General features: G+C 45.2%; 1 protein-coding gene across 6 annotated transcripts in view; it reads left to right on the forward strand.

The window, feature by feature from the left end:
* Positions 1–19,093, forward strand: part of RERE (arginine-glutamic acid dipeptide repeats) — a 177,630-nt gene that overhangs the window by 137,956 nt on the left and 20,581 nt on the right. The gene's annotated exons all lie outside the window — the stretch shown is intronic.

Genomic DNA, 19,093 nt, shown 5'->3' on the forward strand with positions numbered 1-19,093 from the left:
TGTGTGAGTTAAAAAGGAAGGGGAGGATGAGGCAATTACAAGTTCACTCATTTTGGTGAGAAAGAAAACTTAAATTGCAGATCAGGTGTTGGTGGACTTGAGCATTCTGTTGGATTTTGAGGCACGGAGGCCCAGTGCTGGAAAGGTGGCAGCTGGGAAGGAAAGCTGGAATAGTATGGATCTTATCAGCATCTGACAAACCCAGCACATACCATGCCTTTCTTCTTTTCTTCAGAATATCTCCCAGAATGGATTTAGAACAAATCAGTGTTTGCTTTTAGAAATGAATTCTGCTGATGGTAAAGTTACTGAGGGGCAAAAGTCCTCTTCCGAGTTTGAATTACAGCAACTGTGGATTATATTGTGTTTTTACAAATTTAAATTTATACTTTAAATATGAAATGTGGGGGGTTTTTTGTGATGGAGAAAAACATTTTGCAGGGGAAGGAAAAGGAAAACAGAAAAATGGAGAGTTGGGGGCAGGTGCCTGCCCCTGTTTGTGCTACTTAACTTCTTACGTTGGAGCTTGGAGAGCAGGCTTAGGGTGTTTGTAAAAGTTTTGCAAGTGGTGTTAAACCTCACACAAGCTCTCATTTTTCAAGTGTTATATTTTTGTTTCATTAGGTCTAATTTTTTACTACAGAGAAGACTAAATATTAAGTCTGAGCTGTGGGAAGTATCATGTTGATGGGTTTGGGCTCAGGGATTTTTTTAGCCCCTGTGGTAACTGATCTACAAATAACCTTTGACCTACAACAGGTTGTTTATAATCTCTGCTTCCTATTTTTGCCCACAGGCCTCACTTCTGCTTTCTGTAATTCCCAGTCTTCTTCAGCCAAAATATACAGCAGTTTTGCTATAGGAAGACATTGCAGAATAAAGGCTGCAGTGAATATTTGGCTGTCCAGTTTTGCTTGTGTACCTTAAAGTGGAATTGTGAATAATGCAAATGACAAGGCTGTGGGATTAATTTGTCTGCATTTTTTCATCACCAGAATAGTTTCAGATACTTTGCCTGCCATTTTTCTGTTGCAGTGTGAAGTAATCCTGTAGCAGTTCCAGAAATACCAGAAAAAGGCTTTATTCTCCTGTTTAGCCTCCTTATTAACATGAGATGAAACTCTGAAAAGTTACTATATTGATGCAAAAGCACTAAAGCAACTTCCAGGTACTTAAAGATGGGTCACGGGCACTCTTGGAGTGTCTTGCCCTGGTGGCTCAGTATGTCTGATTTATTAAGAGTTTTCCTTCCTGGTCACTGAAGGCTGTGGGGAGGGGAGCCAGGGGGTTTTGCCTGTGCAAACCCCACTAAAAGTTAGATCTCCTTATTATCATGATTTTGATAAAATGTGTCCTTTCCTAGACCCTTCACTGGGGGAAAATGCTCCACTAATACCACCCTAAACCCCTTGGCTGGAATATAGAAACAGTGGAAGGAAAGGAATGCAACAGAAGCACAGAATTCTTGTAGAGACCAGGCCTATTTTATGTTAGCTCAAGCTGAGGCTGCTGTGCACAAAGTCAGGATATAGAGGTGAACATGACATTGTATTTCTTTTCTACTTTGGGAAGGTGTAAAGTGGCTTTGGTGAGAGATGAGAATTAGGCCATCCTGTACTGAGCTTTCACAAGTGTGTTAAGGAATGCCCTATTTGAGTTGTGCCTTGGCTTTTTTTTTTCCTCCATAGTTAAGGTGCAATATCTTCTAAGAAAACCCTGTATTTGTCAGTGTGTGTTTTACCTAGTTTAACATAGTTTTCCAGCGTTTTTTAAATTATTTCTTCTAAATGAGTAATCCTCAAGAAAAAAGCTTTGTGAAGGAGAATGTCTGTTCCATATCAAAGGTGTGTTTGTTTGGGTCTTCACTCCGCTGGTTTATGTCACATTTCCAGTTTATTTCCATGTTTATGTCCAGGAGGGGTTCTCAGTGTAAATAACTGCAATGGATCAAGAAAGGTGGTGCTTTAATGTTGGATCAGTGTTAACCTTCTCACACTCTGGAGAAAAAGTGCCTCCATGTAGAGGAGCCGTGAGATTTTTAAATGAAACTTGTGAAACTTCCTTGGGTTTGCACTGAACTGTCTGAAATACACCTTCTCTATTTCCATGTATCCTCCTTCCTTTATCTTCCCCTGAGTGGCTTCCCCATAGTTGCAGCTGTGGTTGCCTGACCCAGGTGATGAACGGTGCTGCTCTCCTCTGGTTCCTGCTTCGCAGCACTTCTGATTCCTCTTCATGGGAAGAAGGAAATTTTGGAGGCTTTTCTGTGACATGAACAGTTTTCAATAATTGCTTTCATTTAAATTCCCATCTTGTGAGATTGGAAGGTGCACAGCTGGCAACAGTTTTCTTAACTATCTGCTTTGGCTTTAAATGTGGTTTTATTCCCCTCCTACCCACCCATTTTGGGATAATTTGCTAAAACTTTGTGATAATACAGGATTTTCCGAGTATTTAACATTCTCCTCTGAATTCTTTAGATGATTACACTGAGCTACTTGAATTTGAGAGTTTTAGAAGCACCAGCATTGTGATAGGCCTGAGATAAAGGTACTTAAATGCCTCCAAGGTTGGGGATTGCCTTTCTGTGTTCATGGAAACAGCTTAACTCTGTGTTGGCTACGCGGGAGGTAAACAGAAACATGGGATGGACGGGAGCTTGTGCAGAGCAGAGACTCCACCAGAGCAGGAGCAGGAAGGTGCCAAGTCCTGGTGTCACCTTGCTGGGATCCAGAGCTGGGTCCTGCTCCTCAGCCTGTCCTCGTGCTGCTCTCTCAGAAACGCCTCTGGAAGCCTCAGGGTGCACTTTCAGTTTGTTTGAACTGTTCAAGGCCACAGTCCCAGGAGAAACAAATTGTTTCCCTGTGGCTGAGGTTCCTGCAGCCTGCTTTGGGGCAGGAGTGTTGTCTGACCAGTGGAACTCTCACCTCGTGCCCCCAGAAACGGGGGATGTGTGTGACTGTTCCTTTGGCGGCCCTTCCTAGGTTCAAAAGTGATATCCTGTTATCCTGCCAGACTGTCATGGCCTTTGCTGCAGCTGAGTTGAGATTCTGGAGCCACCTTGTCTTTCTTGGGGATGGGCCTGAGCACCGTGGGTCCTTCTGCACCTTCTGAGAGCTGGGGTGGCAGCGCTGTGGATGTTCTGAGGCTCTCCAAAGGCTGCTGTGTTCTCCAAGGACAGTTCATGGTGCAGTGCTGTGGGCATGGTCCCTGTGCCCGTCTCTCCTCCTGGCAGGCTCAGCTCCTCCCTGGGCCCTGCTTGGCTTAGCAGGAAGCCCAGGAGGAGGACAGTGGATCTTTGTGCAGGCACGCAGACTCTGGGCTAATTCTGGTTTGAATTTCCCTGTTGGGCACGTAGGTATCTGTGGTGTGGGTGATTTTTGGTTTGGCTGCTGAGCGAGAGATGACAGAGTGCAATCGAAAGATCTTGCCTCTGGGTGGATGCTCCTTTATGTAGCTCTAAAGCACAGTGTAAACAGGAGTTATGGATATTGGCTGTTTCCTGAGATTGAAATACCTGCAACGTGCTGTATTTATGCACATAAGAACTAAATATGCATCATTTCTTTAGGAAAAATGGTCTCTCTTCTGATAGTAAAATCTTTCTCCTCAAATTAAATGCTGCTGGGACTTAGCTCAGAGACTAAATAAGCTGTGCTCTGTTAATGTTAGGAGACAAAACGAGTGCAGTGTGAGCTTTCAGCATAAACTTCTGTTTAATTTTAGATTGGGGTTTAGATAAACAATTTTATTCTTGCCTCATTAATGCTTAATCTTGTGTTACATAATACACAATATTGGCTTCCTGAGTAGCTCTTAAATATAGTGCGAATGTGTAGTAGCTGAAAGGTCAGTGCAGTTGCCATATGTGCGGGCTGGCAAGGTGTCTGTCCCCTCTGAGGACAGACGGAGCCCTCCTCATGTCACTCCTCATGGCAGCCAGCAGCCTCAGGAATATTTGTGCAAGACTCTCCCGAGCATCTGAGAGGTACAGCTTCTCCCTCGACACAATTGTTCAAATAGCAGTGTGCCTTTGATCAAAAGAGGAGGATAATTAGATGAATATCTCTTGGTCTGTTGGTATAAAGTGATTACTTAGCCCTACATCGGCTTTTTAATATTTGCATTTAGTGGTGAGCCTTGTTTGTAGCAGGAGCTGCGTTGTGGCTGTGGCGTGGGCTTTATCCCTGCTCTGCTTTCCCCGAGGAAATCTGGTTTATTTGAGGCCATATTCTCCTAATGATGGAATATTAATACAGTGCAGTCAAGGCTTATTATTTCCTGCCTTGTCTTTGCTGAGGGAGCATTCAGAGAGGGACAAGCGATGGAAGCCTTTTCTGTTTGAAAGCTGAACCTTTTTCTGTAATAACTTGTTCTAGCCTGGTTGCAGTCAGAGCTGAAATTTTCCATTAGAGTTTGAAGCGACTGCCAACATAAACAGCCACTGCTTCTTTTCATTTCATCCTGCTCGCTGCTGCTGCTGCTTCCAGAGCGTGGCCATTGCAGGCAGAGGGGTTTGCTCTTGTTCAGACAGGGGCTTGTGGGCTTCACATTTCTCAAATGATTTCAAATGATAGGCTGAGACTTTTTTCTTTAGTCACAGCAAATATCCTACTGGGCTTCAGTCCAGTTAGAAAAAGGGGCAGAGGCAGCAGTTGCTTTTCCTGTGTAAGTGAAACCACTGAATCATTTGCATAACAAACTCTTCTGGAGGGAACGTGCTGCTGGTTTGGTTTTTTTTTTCCTGTTTTTGTGAGGTGGCTGGCTCAGCTGGTGGAGGAAGAGCATTGCATTAATGTCTGACTCCAAGGTGAGGCAGTGTGCTGCGGCAGCTCCCAGCCGGGCGCTTGGTGCTGCTCACCAGGAGCAGGATAAGGAAAGCCAAGGAATGTAATGAAATGCTGAGCTCATAGGAGCTGAGCTCAGATGGAGATACTCCTGAGTTTAAGTGGCTCTGAGCTGAAAGCTGTTTGCAGAGGGATGTTCAGTGTATGTGTTCACTGTGATCTGGTTTGTTTTCAAAAGTTTAACTGTTAAACCTATTGCAAATGTCATAACTTTATTGGATAATAAACCAGGAGGTTTGGAAAGGTCTTTAAAGAGACATAAAGGTTTAACTCACACATGCCATGGTGTCTTTCTTCATCTCTAAAACTGATTCCAGGTGTTGAGGTGAGTACAGCTCCTGGCAGACTTGGGCCACAGCTCCATGGTTTACCCACGTGTGTTCCTTTTGTTTCAGTTCCCCGAGTGCATCCTTTGAATTCCCATGTCCTGGAGGTGCATCTTGCCTGGCTCTGAGCAGCCCTTTCACCTGGCCTGTGCTTCGTGTGTGTGCTCATTGATTAATGATTCATTAATGACTGGCTCCAGCTTCCAAAGACCAAAATACCCTTTCTCAAACCTGCCTGTCTCAATTCCAGCTGAAGCAAGTAAAACCAGAGAAAGAAAGTACCTAATGTGCTTTGTTTTCATTTGTTTCAAATCTCTTAAGCGTTCTCTTAAGAGAATAAGAGGATTAATTTTCAATTGTATCGTTTTACTTTTGTATTCCAAAGGTAATTTACAGCGTCATCAGCTCAACAAATGAGCTGCTTATTTGACTTTCTTCCTAAGAAACCCCCATCGATGAAGAGCATAAAAGGAGAAGGTGTGTTCACTGTGCCAGCTGGACTCTAGAATTGAGTTTAGCATGGGCAATAAATCAGCTCTGCACTCGAGTGGCTTTTTTTTATTATTTTACATTACAAGATTGGATCTCATTGTTTATTTTTCTCTGAAGGTTTAGAGGTAGGTAGGAGTAAAATATTGTTGCAAGTAAAAGAGGGCCATTAGGCAATTGCATTGAGTTCTGTCAGGGAGCCAGGAAGGACAATTCCTGCTTTGTAGGGAAAAGTCTGTAGTCAAAGATACAAGCCAAGATTATTTGAGTAATTGATACAATATTGTCTGAGTCTTCCTCAGCAACTGAGAGAACACAATGCTGCTCCTCAGAGTTCTGTTCCATTGCATTTTCCTTACTTTCTGTTTATAGTTCACTATCCTAAGGAATTTGGGTTTGTTTATTTTCCTGTTGTGAATTCTCTTTTGCATCTGTGCTGAAGGGTATATGTGACTCTGGTTTAAATGCTTTTGTTCATCAACAGCTGTATATTTATTCTGTATTTTCTTTTCCCTGTGAGAAAAACCAGCAGCTTTTCTTCTTCCCAGGCAGTTGTCAGATTGTATCAAATACTCAGACATCAACCCTGAGGTCCTATGAATTGCAGGTACATAAAATAGGTGTCTGGTGAAGGATTTGTGCAGTTTATTTTCATGGTTGAGTGTCCCAGCCTGGCAAGACTCTTTTCCACAGCTGCCATGCATCAAACCCTTCCTGTTGTTTGTTCCCCATCCAGTCGGTGACTGAAGGTGTGCTTTAAAACTTGAAAATGGCTTTTAGAAAGGCAAAAATAAGGCATGTAAGCAGCAGTGCTGTTGGTGGGACATCCTGTCCTAGAACAGTGCTAATGTTATAAAATGTGGGTAACTCCTTGAAGAAATGAATCTGTATAATCCTGCCTGGGGACTGACTTTTGAAATGGCCTAATAGAGAAATGCTCTCCAGGTAATCCTCTGTGTGCTACTCACTGTGTGTATTTACAGCGTGTGACACAGAGATTACAGTTTCAAAAGCTATTGCAGCAGTTTGCTTTGAATTTTGGAGTTCAAGGAGTAAATAAATACAAACAGCTTGGACTTCTTGTGAGTCGTGTTCCAGGGGAGTCAGAGGAGTTCTGCAAAGCAGAGTTTGGTTCCTTAGCACACACAGGCAGGAATTGCCCCTGACTTGTGTGGGGTTCACAGGGCAGCCACTTGGGGCAAAGGATTGTGCACTGGGAAAAAAATTCTCTGTTGGCAGAGAATAAAATGAACTTTGAGTGTGTCTTGCCTGCCACAGAGCATGGAATGAACTTTATTCTTACACGGAGATCACCAGGTTCAGTCATCACCTCCAACCCCAGATGGCCCTGTAAGGACAGCACCCAGTGCCTTCCCCTGGCACCAAACCGGCCCCAAACACATCAGTCACTCCTAAATACCCTGTAATGTGCTGCTGGAACTGCACTGGGGGAAAAGACAATAACAACTCCAGGAGACAGATGCGCTCATTTTGTCAGTTTTGTTTCCAACCAGCTGTAAAAAAGAAGCAGTGCTTGATTACTGGGGGTTTTTTGCTGCTTGTTTTTTTTTTTCATGCCAAGGAAGACTCCCAGGAATTACAGAGATGGTGGAATGAAGTGAGAGCAGGGAGTTAGAATAGAGGCTGTGCCATAGGGGAGGTAAAGCAGTTTGTGGATAGAACTGGCTCTGCAAGCACAAGAAACGTTTAACATCACACGTTGAAATCTGCTGCATTTGCTTTTGCTTTGTTTTTCCTTTCCATTCTGTATGTGAAGGAAAAATGCTTAGGAGTGTGATAGAATTCAGATTGTCAGCACATAAAAATGCTGGTGATAACTTCTAGGTGAGGATGATGTTCCTTTAGATGAACGTGAACGTCTCCTGTTCCAGCAGCTGGGAAGGGAGGATTCCTGTTCTGCAGGGGCTGGGGTGGCTGTAAGTCTCAGCCTGCACACCTGCACGATGGTGGATTTATGGATATGTGGGATATGGAGGGGTTCCTTTCCCTGCCAAAAGGTGCATTAATGTCTCCTGGTGTGTGGAAAACAAAACTATGAAGCTGCGAAATGCTCGGGCTCTGGGTTTCCCACTCCTGCTCATGAGAAGAAAGGATCTGGCAAGGCTGGGATCCCCCATATGTGGTGGTTTTGCCTTTTCCTTGGAGTCAGGAGGGACTGCATCCTGCTGCTGCAGCACCACAGTCCTGCAGGAAAGAGATCCAGCCCTCCTTCGCTTCTGCTTTAGCTGGTTAAGAGGGTACAGGTGATGTCACAGCAAACACTGAGTGATCAAAGCAGGTTCCACAAAAAACCTTATGCTTTTTGCATCTCTTTTTTTAAATCCTAGACTGTTGACAGGCGTTTCCTTCTGATTCAGCTCTTTCAAGGTTAAATTTGTCGTTTTCCCTTCTCATTGCAAACTCCGTGAGCTTAGGAGCTGGGGAGGTGGAAGGGAAGGAGCTGCTTTCAGAGTAATTGCTGTGTTTAGGAACTTGGAGTCTTAAGAAACAAGACACAGTGTTACAAGAATGATGACAAAATCCCAGCTGCTGACGGTCCTGGTGGTTGGGAAATCCTTCCTGACTCCGGTCGTCGGGGATGAGGAACATTGGCAGGGAATATTGTTTGTTTTAACGCTACCAAACTCCTGTACAGCAGGAAGAGATCTGGCATGAAAAAGGTGCTGATAAGTGCTTTTATTGCCATGGTGAAATAGTTTGTTCTTGGGTGGAACAGTTGAGCTGATCCTCCCCCTCCCCCAGACACTTTCTGGGCTCCCTTTTCCCTTGCAGTGCCCCTGACACAAACGGGAGTTATTTTGTAGGATGCCTCCAGACCCTTCAAAGAGCGGAGAGCACATTCCAGGTTATAAACCAGCTCTCTCCTCCTGCAATCTGAGAAGTCCTCCCTGTTGTTTAACCCGGAGCCTGCTTTGTGCCTCTTGTGTAAAGCACCAGGACATCCCTCAGGAACTCTTGATTTATTTTGCTAACTCTGCCCTTCTCAGTGGTTCACAAACCTCTAATGGGCTGTGAAGCTCCAGCATTTCTGAGTTGAACAGTAGAAGTTTTAAGAACCTCCTCTACTACATGAAAGACTTAACACTTTCCACATGCTGGGTTTTTGGATCACGAAAAGCTGATCTCCTACAAATAAGAGTTTGTAAAGCTGAGGCATCCTGGGCCGGGCTGGTTAATGCTGTTGTGAAACTGGGGGCAAGGAAAAAAATGCAGTGAAAACTCCGGGCTTTGGGCCAGCAAGGAAGATCTGATACAGTGAATGTGTTTCTGTTGCCCTTTGTTACTGTTGAGTTTGATTAGCTTTGTTTCTGGTAAGTTTAATTACAGTTCTTTTTTATTTTTATGGCTAAGGAGGGGATCCTTGCCAAAGCTCGAGCCTTTCATTACCTGAATTGCAATGAGAAGGAACTGGAGAAATAAATCATGCCACCTCCCCAACAAACAAGCCAAAGTAAAACCAAAAGAAACCCCAGTAAGCTATAAACCCAGCCCTTTCCTCTCTCCTTGCCCTGTTCCTGCAGTTTTCTACTTTCCATCTGTTATTTTCCCTTCCCTGAAGTTTCTTTTAGGCTTTTGGGGTTGAGGGTGAATTTACTTTGTGCCGTAAGTTGTTGTTTTGCCTGGGCAGGGTTCTTCACCTTGGTTGTTGTGCGTCACTGGAGCTTGTCTGGCTCCTCTGCAGTTTTCTGTCAGACACACAACACTTCCTACATGGATTCCTTCAGTGCATTGCAGGAACACAGCTGGGATGGAAAATGGCTTAAACTGGGGGAACAGAATGGACAGAAATGGGAGGGGTTTGGTTTGGACCCTGGTTTTGTTCTGCAAAACCTTGTCCGTTGAGATGTGATTAAAACTATTTGCCATAAACCTTGCACATCTGGGCTCTAAAAGAGCATATGGAAAAATGCATTTCTCCTGATCCCACTGCCAAACTGTAGAACAACTCTGGGTTGTTTAACTGGACCTTCACCTTGCTGTGGAGAAGTGACAGGGACAAAGGCCTCCCTCCCTCAGTGCTGTGCTGAAGTTGTATTGATTTAACAATTCCAGCTCATGTTCTTACTCTGTGCTATTTGATGGGATAAATTTTTTTTCTTGTTGTTGTTGCCTGGCTTTATAAAAACATTGCTTTTTTGTGAGCATGAGAGCTTCTGAAAAGAAATTGTCTACTCACTGTGGGCATAAAACTCCCCTTCCTATCTGCCACTTATTTATTCTATATTAAGGTTCATAGTGGTTTTGTTTCAGACAAATCTGTGTGCCTTAAACTTGAAAGACTTTAAAAATGGTGGAAGTGATTTTCAGCTAAAGGATGAAGAGGAGAGAAGTCTTGATGGATTTGAGTAACCAGAGAGTTGTAACCCAGCACTGCCCAGGAGATATTTGGAAATCCTGCATTTACTTTGAGAAGGTTTTATTTAACAGGAATGTAGCTGCTGTAGAGAAACATGGATATTGTGAGCTGCTGGTTGTGAATGATCCCACTTGCCCCTCTCTCCTGACTGTTCTTCCACGGAGCACATTAATAGGGCTGCTGAAACAGACCCACGGGGCTGTTCCGTGTGTCAGTGAAAATCCCCCTCCCATGTCCCACCTCCTCCAGGCAGTCCTTTATAGCCCTCATCCTCTGTTTGCACAGTCCTGAGTCACAGCTCTGCCGTGCTGGCATTTACAGACTGCAACTGCACACATTTTCATTGCTTCAGCAATTAAGTAATACATAACAAATCCTGTGAATCAGCTCTCAATCGCTGGGTTTAGGTCTTTATGTCTGAGCCAAACCGGCATTAAGGGTTTGGATTTCTTTGAGCTGCCGAAGTTCTGCTTTGACCTTTTCAAGGGAACTTACATAGCAAAGATATGGGAAATGTTTAAAACTTGAGTTTGGCATTATGTTTGACTGCTTTAGTTGTCATCTCTGAGCTGAAATTGTGGATGGAATCCTGCAGGCTGTGGATAAACAGCATTTCTGGTGCACTGCTCAGTCTGGGTTTGTCATTCCATAAAGGTCATGTCAAAATGAGGGGAAAACCCCAAAACAAATCAACAACAACAAAAAAAACCCCAACCCAAACCCAGACTAGCAGGGACATAGTATTTTAGGAATTAGAAGTTCTGATTTTTCAGATATTTTTGCTTCAGTCTCTCTGCAGCAATACGTCCTCTCCTTCAGTGGTGAGAAGAGCCCAGTGTGTAACCTACTTCCCAAACACTCTGTTCAATCAGTCTCCAGCTGTAGTTGGAGTGTAGTTGTAAAGTTGCTCTGCTGGCAGCAGGACAGCTCCTGAGGAGGGGCATTTTCTGGAATGGGGATAATTCTGCAGATGGAGCAGGGAAGCACAGCTCGTGGAAATCAGTGGATGGACATTGATGGATCTGCTTTGCCTGACCCTCAATGATGCCTGCAGGGTGTGAATGGGTGTCCCCAGCTAGGACAGGGCTGGGGGCACCTGGACAGGCAGCTCCCTGAGGTCATTCCCCCCGACTTCCCAAGGTCACCTTGATCTGCAGGAGAGAGTGGGGATTTCCACTTCATGTCATGAGCAGAGTTTGGAAAGGGCAGCAGGGAAGTGAGGAATTAAGTCAGTGAGCTGCTGCCAACGCTTTGTTGCCTCTGTGCTGTTTTGCCCTGTCTCCATCATAATTAATGTTGACGTGGCTCGCTCCAAGGCTGCTGGGCTCCTGGCAGCTCCGCTTGCCTGCTCCCCAGGGATCTCTTGGCCATGGGATATTTGCCCTTGGAGATGCAGGGAAAATAAGTTGCAGGTACCTGCAGCTTTGAACAGAGCCGACGTGCACCCAGTAATGAGTTCCTGTGACGGGTTCAGAGCCCTTCTGCAGGAGGAGCTGTGTGGGGCTGTGCTCACCTCGCAGCCCCACACCTGCTCGGGGCCCTGCTGCCTCTCTGGGCTCACGGGCTGCAGATTTTTCTAAGCCTGGTGAGGAACCAAACCACAGCAAAACCCGGCCAGTGAACCACAGCCAGAGCTTTGTTGGTGTGTTTGACAGCTGGAGTGGTTTCAATTATGAGCCCACTTTGCAGTAGCGGGTGTGTGATGGATTAGGGAAACACGAGTAACACAAACCTGTCCTGCTGCTTTGGGCCCTCCTGGAGGGGAAGCTTGTGCAGGTCAGGGGAGCTCAGCAAGGACTCCAGGGTTTGAAGTATAAAATGTACCAAAATAAATACAGCCACTCTTAAGAGCTTAGCTGTTTTAATTCAGTTATGTGTGATACTCACTTACAGACCTTTTCCCACTTTTAATGTGTTTTTGAAAACTTGAATTTTCGTGGGTGCTGTGGGAACTTCTGCCTGTTTGAGCTCTGGTTATTGGGTGTTTCCCTTCTCAGGGTAACTGCTGTGATTGACTGTAAGGAAATCATTTGTGTTAGTTGCAGTTTTGTTGGGGTTTTTTGTTTGGCTTTGTTTGTTTTTTATTTGCAAGGGCTGTTTCTTTGCTGCTTCTCTCTCATCTCCTACTCTTTTTAGGATTTGTCTGGGTTCAGGTTTAGATCACAGCATCCCCATTTCACTGAAGTTTGAGGGTTTGCAGTGTTGCCCTCCTGTATCCCCGAGGCAGCCTCATTAGGATTTACACAAACTTCACGAGGGTTGCTCGCCCAAAGATGCCGTGTTTTGTCCTGTTTGCTCGGTAGCAGTTGCTGACAGCAGTGTATAGACATGCGGAATCCTGGTTTATCCTAACATCCTGTGGGAATGGGCTGAATTCCAGACTGATTTCACGTTTGAGGCCTGAGCAACAGAAATTATTAGAGAAATTACTTATTTCCCTTGCAAACAACACCTGCAAGGATGGACCAAAAATAGATTCAGTACACTAGCAGTGTTCCTGTGATGAGTTTAATGAGGGGGAAAAGCAGGAGAGTTAGAATTAGTTATGGAATGGGACATGAGACACTCAGAACATCCCCTGTGCTTACATGTGGGCAGATCCAGCATAGTAAAGTGGGTTTTTTTAAGGAGAAAATAGCTTTTGTGGTGTGTCTTTCACATGCCACAGGGTTTCTTTTCCAGAGCTGTGTAATAATGTCTCAGATGCCTGTGATTGCAGGATCTGTGCCTTGGTTGTGTCAGCTGCTTGGGTCGTTGGATGTGTTTGTAATTAGTCAGGAACTGGCATCTTGAGTCTGTGGCTTTTCCTAAGGCTGTGAAATGCGGGGTTTGTGGAGGGTAGAACCAGCTTTGGAGAAGATCAGGATGGATGAGGAAAGGCAGAGACAGGAGCTGGGGTTTCCAGGGAGGTTTGTCACGGTGTCACCGTGGCCTTTTGAGGCTGACTGTTTCTCCAGGATTGATGTGATGGGGCAGCAACAGAGAAACCCTTCACAGAAGTTACAAGTGTTCATGTCTGCAGGAAGTGTTCCTCGTGCCCTGCCTGTGGTTGTTTGCTGAGCTTGGCCACGAGCCCAAGCACCATGTCAAACACTGCTCTTGTTTCACAAGCGGAAATCTTCCACAGTCAGAAGGGAAAATCAGAATGTGTCCCCTCAAATACGCTTCTGGCACTCCAGTTTCCATACATACACATGGCAGCCAAATCAGCACTCTGAACATCCGTTTCAGGCCTTTTTCCAGCACTGAGTTGTGCCTCTGGGTCTCTGCATCTTTCTGAAGAATGTATTTAGAGTGTGATACTTTGCTGTAGTCCATGAAATCCAGATCTAACTGAAACTTTCTAATAGATGAAAGCTCTTGTGCTTAGTCTAGAACCACACATGGTTGGTTTGCTTGCAGAGGAAGTAAACCTGTTTCAGAAAAACAAAGTTTAAAGAGAAAAATGCAGTGGGGAATTTTGGCTATCGGGGATGAAGCAAAGAGCAGAATGTTTTCTGTGTGTAGTTTTGTTTGCAGACAGTGCACAGGTTGGAGATTATTATTCCAACACTTTCAGAAACTCTGTGGCTGCAGCTTATCAGCTAATACCAGTTTGTCCTTCCAAGAGCCGCACAAGTAGAAATATCAACCAGGCAGCTTCGCTTTCTCCTGGAGGAGGAGGCCAGCAAGTACTGATGTAACATCTCCTTTGCTGTTGATTTGAAGTTCCCTGTTCTAAGGGCTTCCCTCCTGGTTTCTGACACCTTGGTGCTGTGATGAATTGAAGCTCTAATTAAACTGATCCCTCCCTGCCTGCGGGGCGGCACTGCCACGCTGGGCCGAGAGACGAGGGCAGGGGATCGGTGGTGTCACCTCCTGCCTGTGGAACACCAGGGCAGTCGCCGTCCCTGTTCCCAAAGCTGCTGGCACTGTCTGGCTGGCACAGGAGAGAATTCCTGAGCTCACACTGGTGCAGCTGGGTGAGGTTCGTGTGAGGAACGGGGCTGTGCCATGGAGGGGAGGGCGAGCAGGGGCCTGGGCTGAGCTGCAGTTTGAGTCAGAGCCCCAAGTCATGCCCCAAATTACTGCTGCCTTTTTCCCTTACCCCTGATTGTAGGGATCAAACTCACGTTCTGAGGGAGCAGCTCGGATTAATGTTTGCTGGAGACACCAGGGCGGAACAGAACGGGAAAGAATTGGTAATTTCTTTCACTTCTGAGCTCACTGTATAGGTATTATAGAGAGCTACAATGAATTGCTCTTTCTAATGCTGCTTTACAACTCTTAGCTTTGTCTTCTAGTTAAATTTTGCTTGCTAAGGATTTTTTGTGACAGAAAGAATTTGAGACGGGAGGGAAGCAACAATAACTGAGGGATAAGCAGCTTACGTGGCAGTTCTTTGTGGTTTGGGGGTGGGGGGTTGCTTGATGTCCTGCTTCAATATTCCTCTTCATATATTGCTCTGATAAACAGGAAAACACTGAAATACCCCTCAACCTTCCACTTAATCTAGAAAATCTACTGGTTTAGGGAGCTGTTCTTGGAGAGCAGTAAAAGGAAAACAGCTGTTCAGGGACCAGATCTGAGAGGAACAGAGTCTGTTTAAAATCAGGGCTCAGTGACAAGGACTCTGCTGAGAGGTTTTGTTTGCTTTGTCCATAACTCAGGGCAGGAGCCCATCCTCCCTCACCCTCTGTGGCGTGGGTGAGTTTTCAGTGATAAGCTGGTGGTTTGTCTGAGTTCACTTGATATTTGCCAGCTGTAAAGTGGACAGGATTCTTCCTCCATCTGGCCTGTTCAGATGCTGGTCATCCTGTGCTAGTGATTTTTATTAAGAGGTCACATTCTGTCTGTCTTCAGCATGGAATCGGGGTTGATAGCTTTCGTCGTGAAATAACCAGGTGTGAGGACTTCTTAAATTGTTGTTTCCAGGGGATTACATCTTCCCATTCCTGTGAGCAGTGAGGATGATTTTACAGTGTTTGTCTCCTGTATAATTTTCCATATTTTCTGATTGCTGCTGTTTTTTTAATAAACTCTTAAACCCCAGCAGCTCCCCCACGGGTCACGAGCTCGGAAGGAGGAAGCTGTGTCAGGGAGGGGAGTGTGAACGTTTGACAAGCCAGGCTTTGTGTGATTCAGCACAGATGCGTTTGGAAAACCTAAAACATCTGGTCCATGGGAGTGTGGAATGCAGGTCAGTGGTCAGACACATCAGGAGTTCAAACAGTGCTGCTGCTGGCCAAGCTGCATTGCTGGTGGTTGTCACAGGACGGAGTGGACCTTCAATTCTGATTTCTGTATTTAAATAAAAGCAGTTACAGAATGTCACATTTGAGAAACAAGTGGCTAGTTCTTCCTCACCTCTCAGCTCTCCTTTCCCTATTGAAAATGGAAAATCAGATCAAAATTTCAGAATCTGTATTTGTTTATTTGAGTGGGTTTGTTTCCTTGGTGCTGTGGTATGTTGTCTTCTCAGTGCCCAGTACCTGGTAACGTAAAACCTGCTAATACATTATGTTCTAACTTAACCTGGGGGGAGGCCAGGAGGCAGCTTCATACAAGGGAGCAAACAGAAGCACCAGCTCTAATTAACAGGAGGACAGTCCTTGGTGGCCCATAAAATGCTGTAGGATTTACGTTTGGCTGTTACAGAGAGGCAGCAGCAGCCTGGGGATTGGAACATTTTTCCAGCCCATCCAAAGTGCCCCAGAGGTGTTGAGTGATGAGGGTGTTTGGCCTGCTTTGCTCACGCTGGGACCAGTTGGTGACATAAACTGGGGCTTGGAAGACAGCTGGAGACTGTTCAGTGTGAGAGGCCCCAGGGGCTGCTCAGGTGAGCGGGGCCAGGAATGTGCTTTGCACAGTGAGAGCACTTCCCCATTGGAAATCCTCTTTTTGCATCAGCAAGATGTCATCCACCTTATCTGGGGGAATTTCCAGCTGGACAGGAGGGGAATTCCCTGAGCTTTGAAATGCTGGTGTAGCTCTGGGGGGTGTAAATGTGGGGGTTATTGTATCACCCCTCCCCAGTATTGCAGTGGGAGAAACCCACCGTGATTCTGAGCTCCAGGTCAGTGTTTTCCAGCAGCCCTCCAGTGTCCGTCACCCCAGTGAGCCCAGGGCAGGGCTGCAGTGATGAGAGTATTGATCCCAAGTGACAGTTCCCTGGGCATGGTTTGGTTGAAATACCAACTGGAATTACTGCTGAGAAGTTGTCACCTAGCAGAAAAAAACCAGCTAACAGTTACAGCTCAGGAAAGGTTTAGGTAAATACAGTGTGATTCTATTTGTAAAACTGGCATGATGAAATAATGAAAATATTTTTGAAGTGGTAAAACTTCCTTAATAATTACAAGCCTAATTTCAGTTGTTAGGAAACAAATGAGCATCTGTACACCTTCCTGAGATGCAGGGGGATTAAGTTCCCTGCTGAATAGCAGAATTAAATTTTTAATACTTTGTTTAAACAGAAATTATGAAAGTAGACAGTGCTCTGTCCTTGTGTTTGGAGTGTCCCTTTCTCATGCACATACACAAATCGGCCTTTCATTTAAATTAATTAAAGCTGACATGCAAACCACAACAACAGGCAGTCTGGGTGGCAGATGAAATGACCAAAATCTGTCGATATTTTTTTATTGGCTCGAGTAGTTGATTGTACTCGATCTGATTCTCAGCCCCTGTGTAAAATCCATGGAGCAGAGGAGCTGCTGTGGCTGGAGGAGCCGTTCCCATTTCCTGGCAGCCATTACGTGCTGCCAGCACAAAACCAGTTCTTTCTTAACAGTCCTTTCTGAGGCTCAAAAATGGATTTTCCTCCCAGCCAGTGTCATTCAATTATCACCTCAGGAAATGCACAGATATAACTGATGATCCCTTTCAAACATCCTGCGGTTTTCCACTCCTCCCATCCTTCATTTCCCTGCCTGCTCCAGTCATTAGATGTAACATTGCCCATGTATATTTTATAGGGTGACCCTGACGGCTGTCGCTTTGAGGATGTGCAGAGATAATAAGATTGTGCATGTAATGAAGGGCAGATAAATAGAAAAATGTTTACAGGATGGAGTGTGGTAGTTGGAAGTGCTTTATGGCTTCATGGCTCGCTTCTCCCTGACACACCCCCACAGGAACCACGGGTACCTTGGCTTTAGAGAGTGAAAATGGGATGTGTTTTAGGCTCTGGGAAAGGTGTCCTCGGGATGTAGCCAGCAGCAGGGAAACAGGGTTTTGTTCCACAACCTGAACTCCAGCAATAGGCAATCAAGAAACTTAATTATTGAGCTGGTGCAAAAAGAAAATGCAGTTAAAGGGATAATTGGCACCTCCATTGAGAAAATCCTGTTCTGGGTATTGTGCTGCTAAATTCTCATTGTCACAGTATTGATGGAGAGGTGGAAGTGGAGAGGGAAAGACACGATCCAGTGCAGACAATGCCCTGAAAGCTTTCCTCAATAACTGGCATTAATTTGTCTGGGTATTTATCCCACTCTCCTTTTGTCCTGGTGTGTGAGTTCAGATACTGAGAGCTTGCCCTTAACAGGAGGCTGGCAGGGAGAGATGCTGCCTGGGCTGGCTGTGAACCCCAGGACGTGGGCTGTAAAACAGAACAGAACTGCTGCCTCAAGGAAACAGCACCTTGGGCATTTCAGCTCTGTTCCTCAGAACCACGCTGTGCCTCATTCGCCTGGCCCTGTGTGTGTGCTCAAGGGTGAGAGCATCCCAGCAGTGCTGCAGCTGGGCAGAGGCTGAGAGGTGTGTGCAGGGTAAAGTTTAATTATTGGAGGTAAAAGTGGTCGAGTAAAACAGGATTTCTGACCCCAGAAATGCTGATAATGCAAGTTGCAAAGGGAAAGCTGAGTAGAAAATAAATACTCAACAAATGTATATAAGGGATTGAGGTCCTTAACTCCCCTGTTTTGGTAACCCCAGCGTTGCTGCAGCCCCAGAGATGCCTCTGGGATGTACCTGGTGACCCTGGCAGTGCTGCCAGGCCTGGAGAGCCACCACTGCCACTGCTGAAGCCAGGCTCTAATAATTAATAATGGATGCAGCCAGCAGTGTGTGAGTTCCTGTGGGGATTGGGAACTCTGTTGATTAACAAAGAGGAGTCTCTGGAGGAAGAAGCCTTAATTACAAAAGCTTTCTTTTCGTTCTGGCCCCAAGTACAGCTGCAGAGAGGGGCGGCATCTTTTAACTGGAGCTGAGCCTTAAAACAATGCCCCAGTGCGCTGTGCATTTGTTTTGCAGAACTGTTAAAGCTGGTGCTTAAATCCCTAAAAATGGGGGAAAAAAAGAATTGTTTGCATAGAGCCGATAGCGAGGATAAATTCCATAAAATGTTAATTATCTTATTTCCTGCCAGTTTGTGCAACCTTAATTACAAACACTGGAAAAGATGAACAAATGAACTACATGAAAGTGGTGAGTTAGATGTGGCACGGAGAGATATTACTGGTGTTTTTTCAGGATAATTCAGATTTCTCTGTGGCTTGCTAAAGCCATGCAGTCAGGAGGAGGGAGTGAAACAGGGATACCCAGCTGTAAGAAAGAGCAGCTTGTGTTGAGGGCAAAAGGAAAGTGAATGTTGAACACTCAGCCAGTCCTGTGCTTAATAAGGATGGATAAGCCTGTCCAGTAGGCCTGGGTTGGAATTATGAAGGAATTTCAGAGGCTGTCAGTGTTGGAGCTGCTCACAGAGCTGGAGGTTAATCGGCACAATTGTCCTTCCCACTCAGGATTGATCTCAGCCAATTTATAAATCTTCTGTCTCTTTGTTTCCCCACACCATAAAACTTCAAAAGGATGTGCCGAGACTTAATTTGTAAAACTTCATTGACTTTGTCATCAAATGGAAGATGCTGTACAGTGGTCAAGTGTTGCTGTGTTACTGCAGATAAAGTTTGTTTTGAAGGAGAGATTATTTACATCCAGCTCATGTATTCCTTTCCTTTTTTTCCCTTGACTTTGCAGTCTCTGCACTGACTCTCTTCTCTAATAGTGATATTACTCACTCATTATGTGGAAGAATTAGTAGGAGTTGAGAAGGGCAAATCTATTCTCCTGGG

The sequence above is a fragment of the Corvus moneduloides genome, chromosome 22 (genome assembly GCF_009650955.1).
Source record: "Corvus moneduloides isolate bCorMon1 chromosome 22, bCorMon1.pri, whole genome shotgun sequence".
NCBI lineage: Eukaryota > Metazoa > Chordata > Aves > Passeriformes > Corvidae > Corvus > Corvus moneduloides.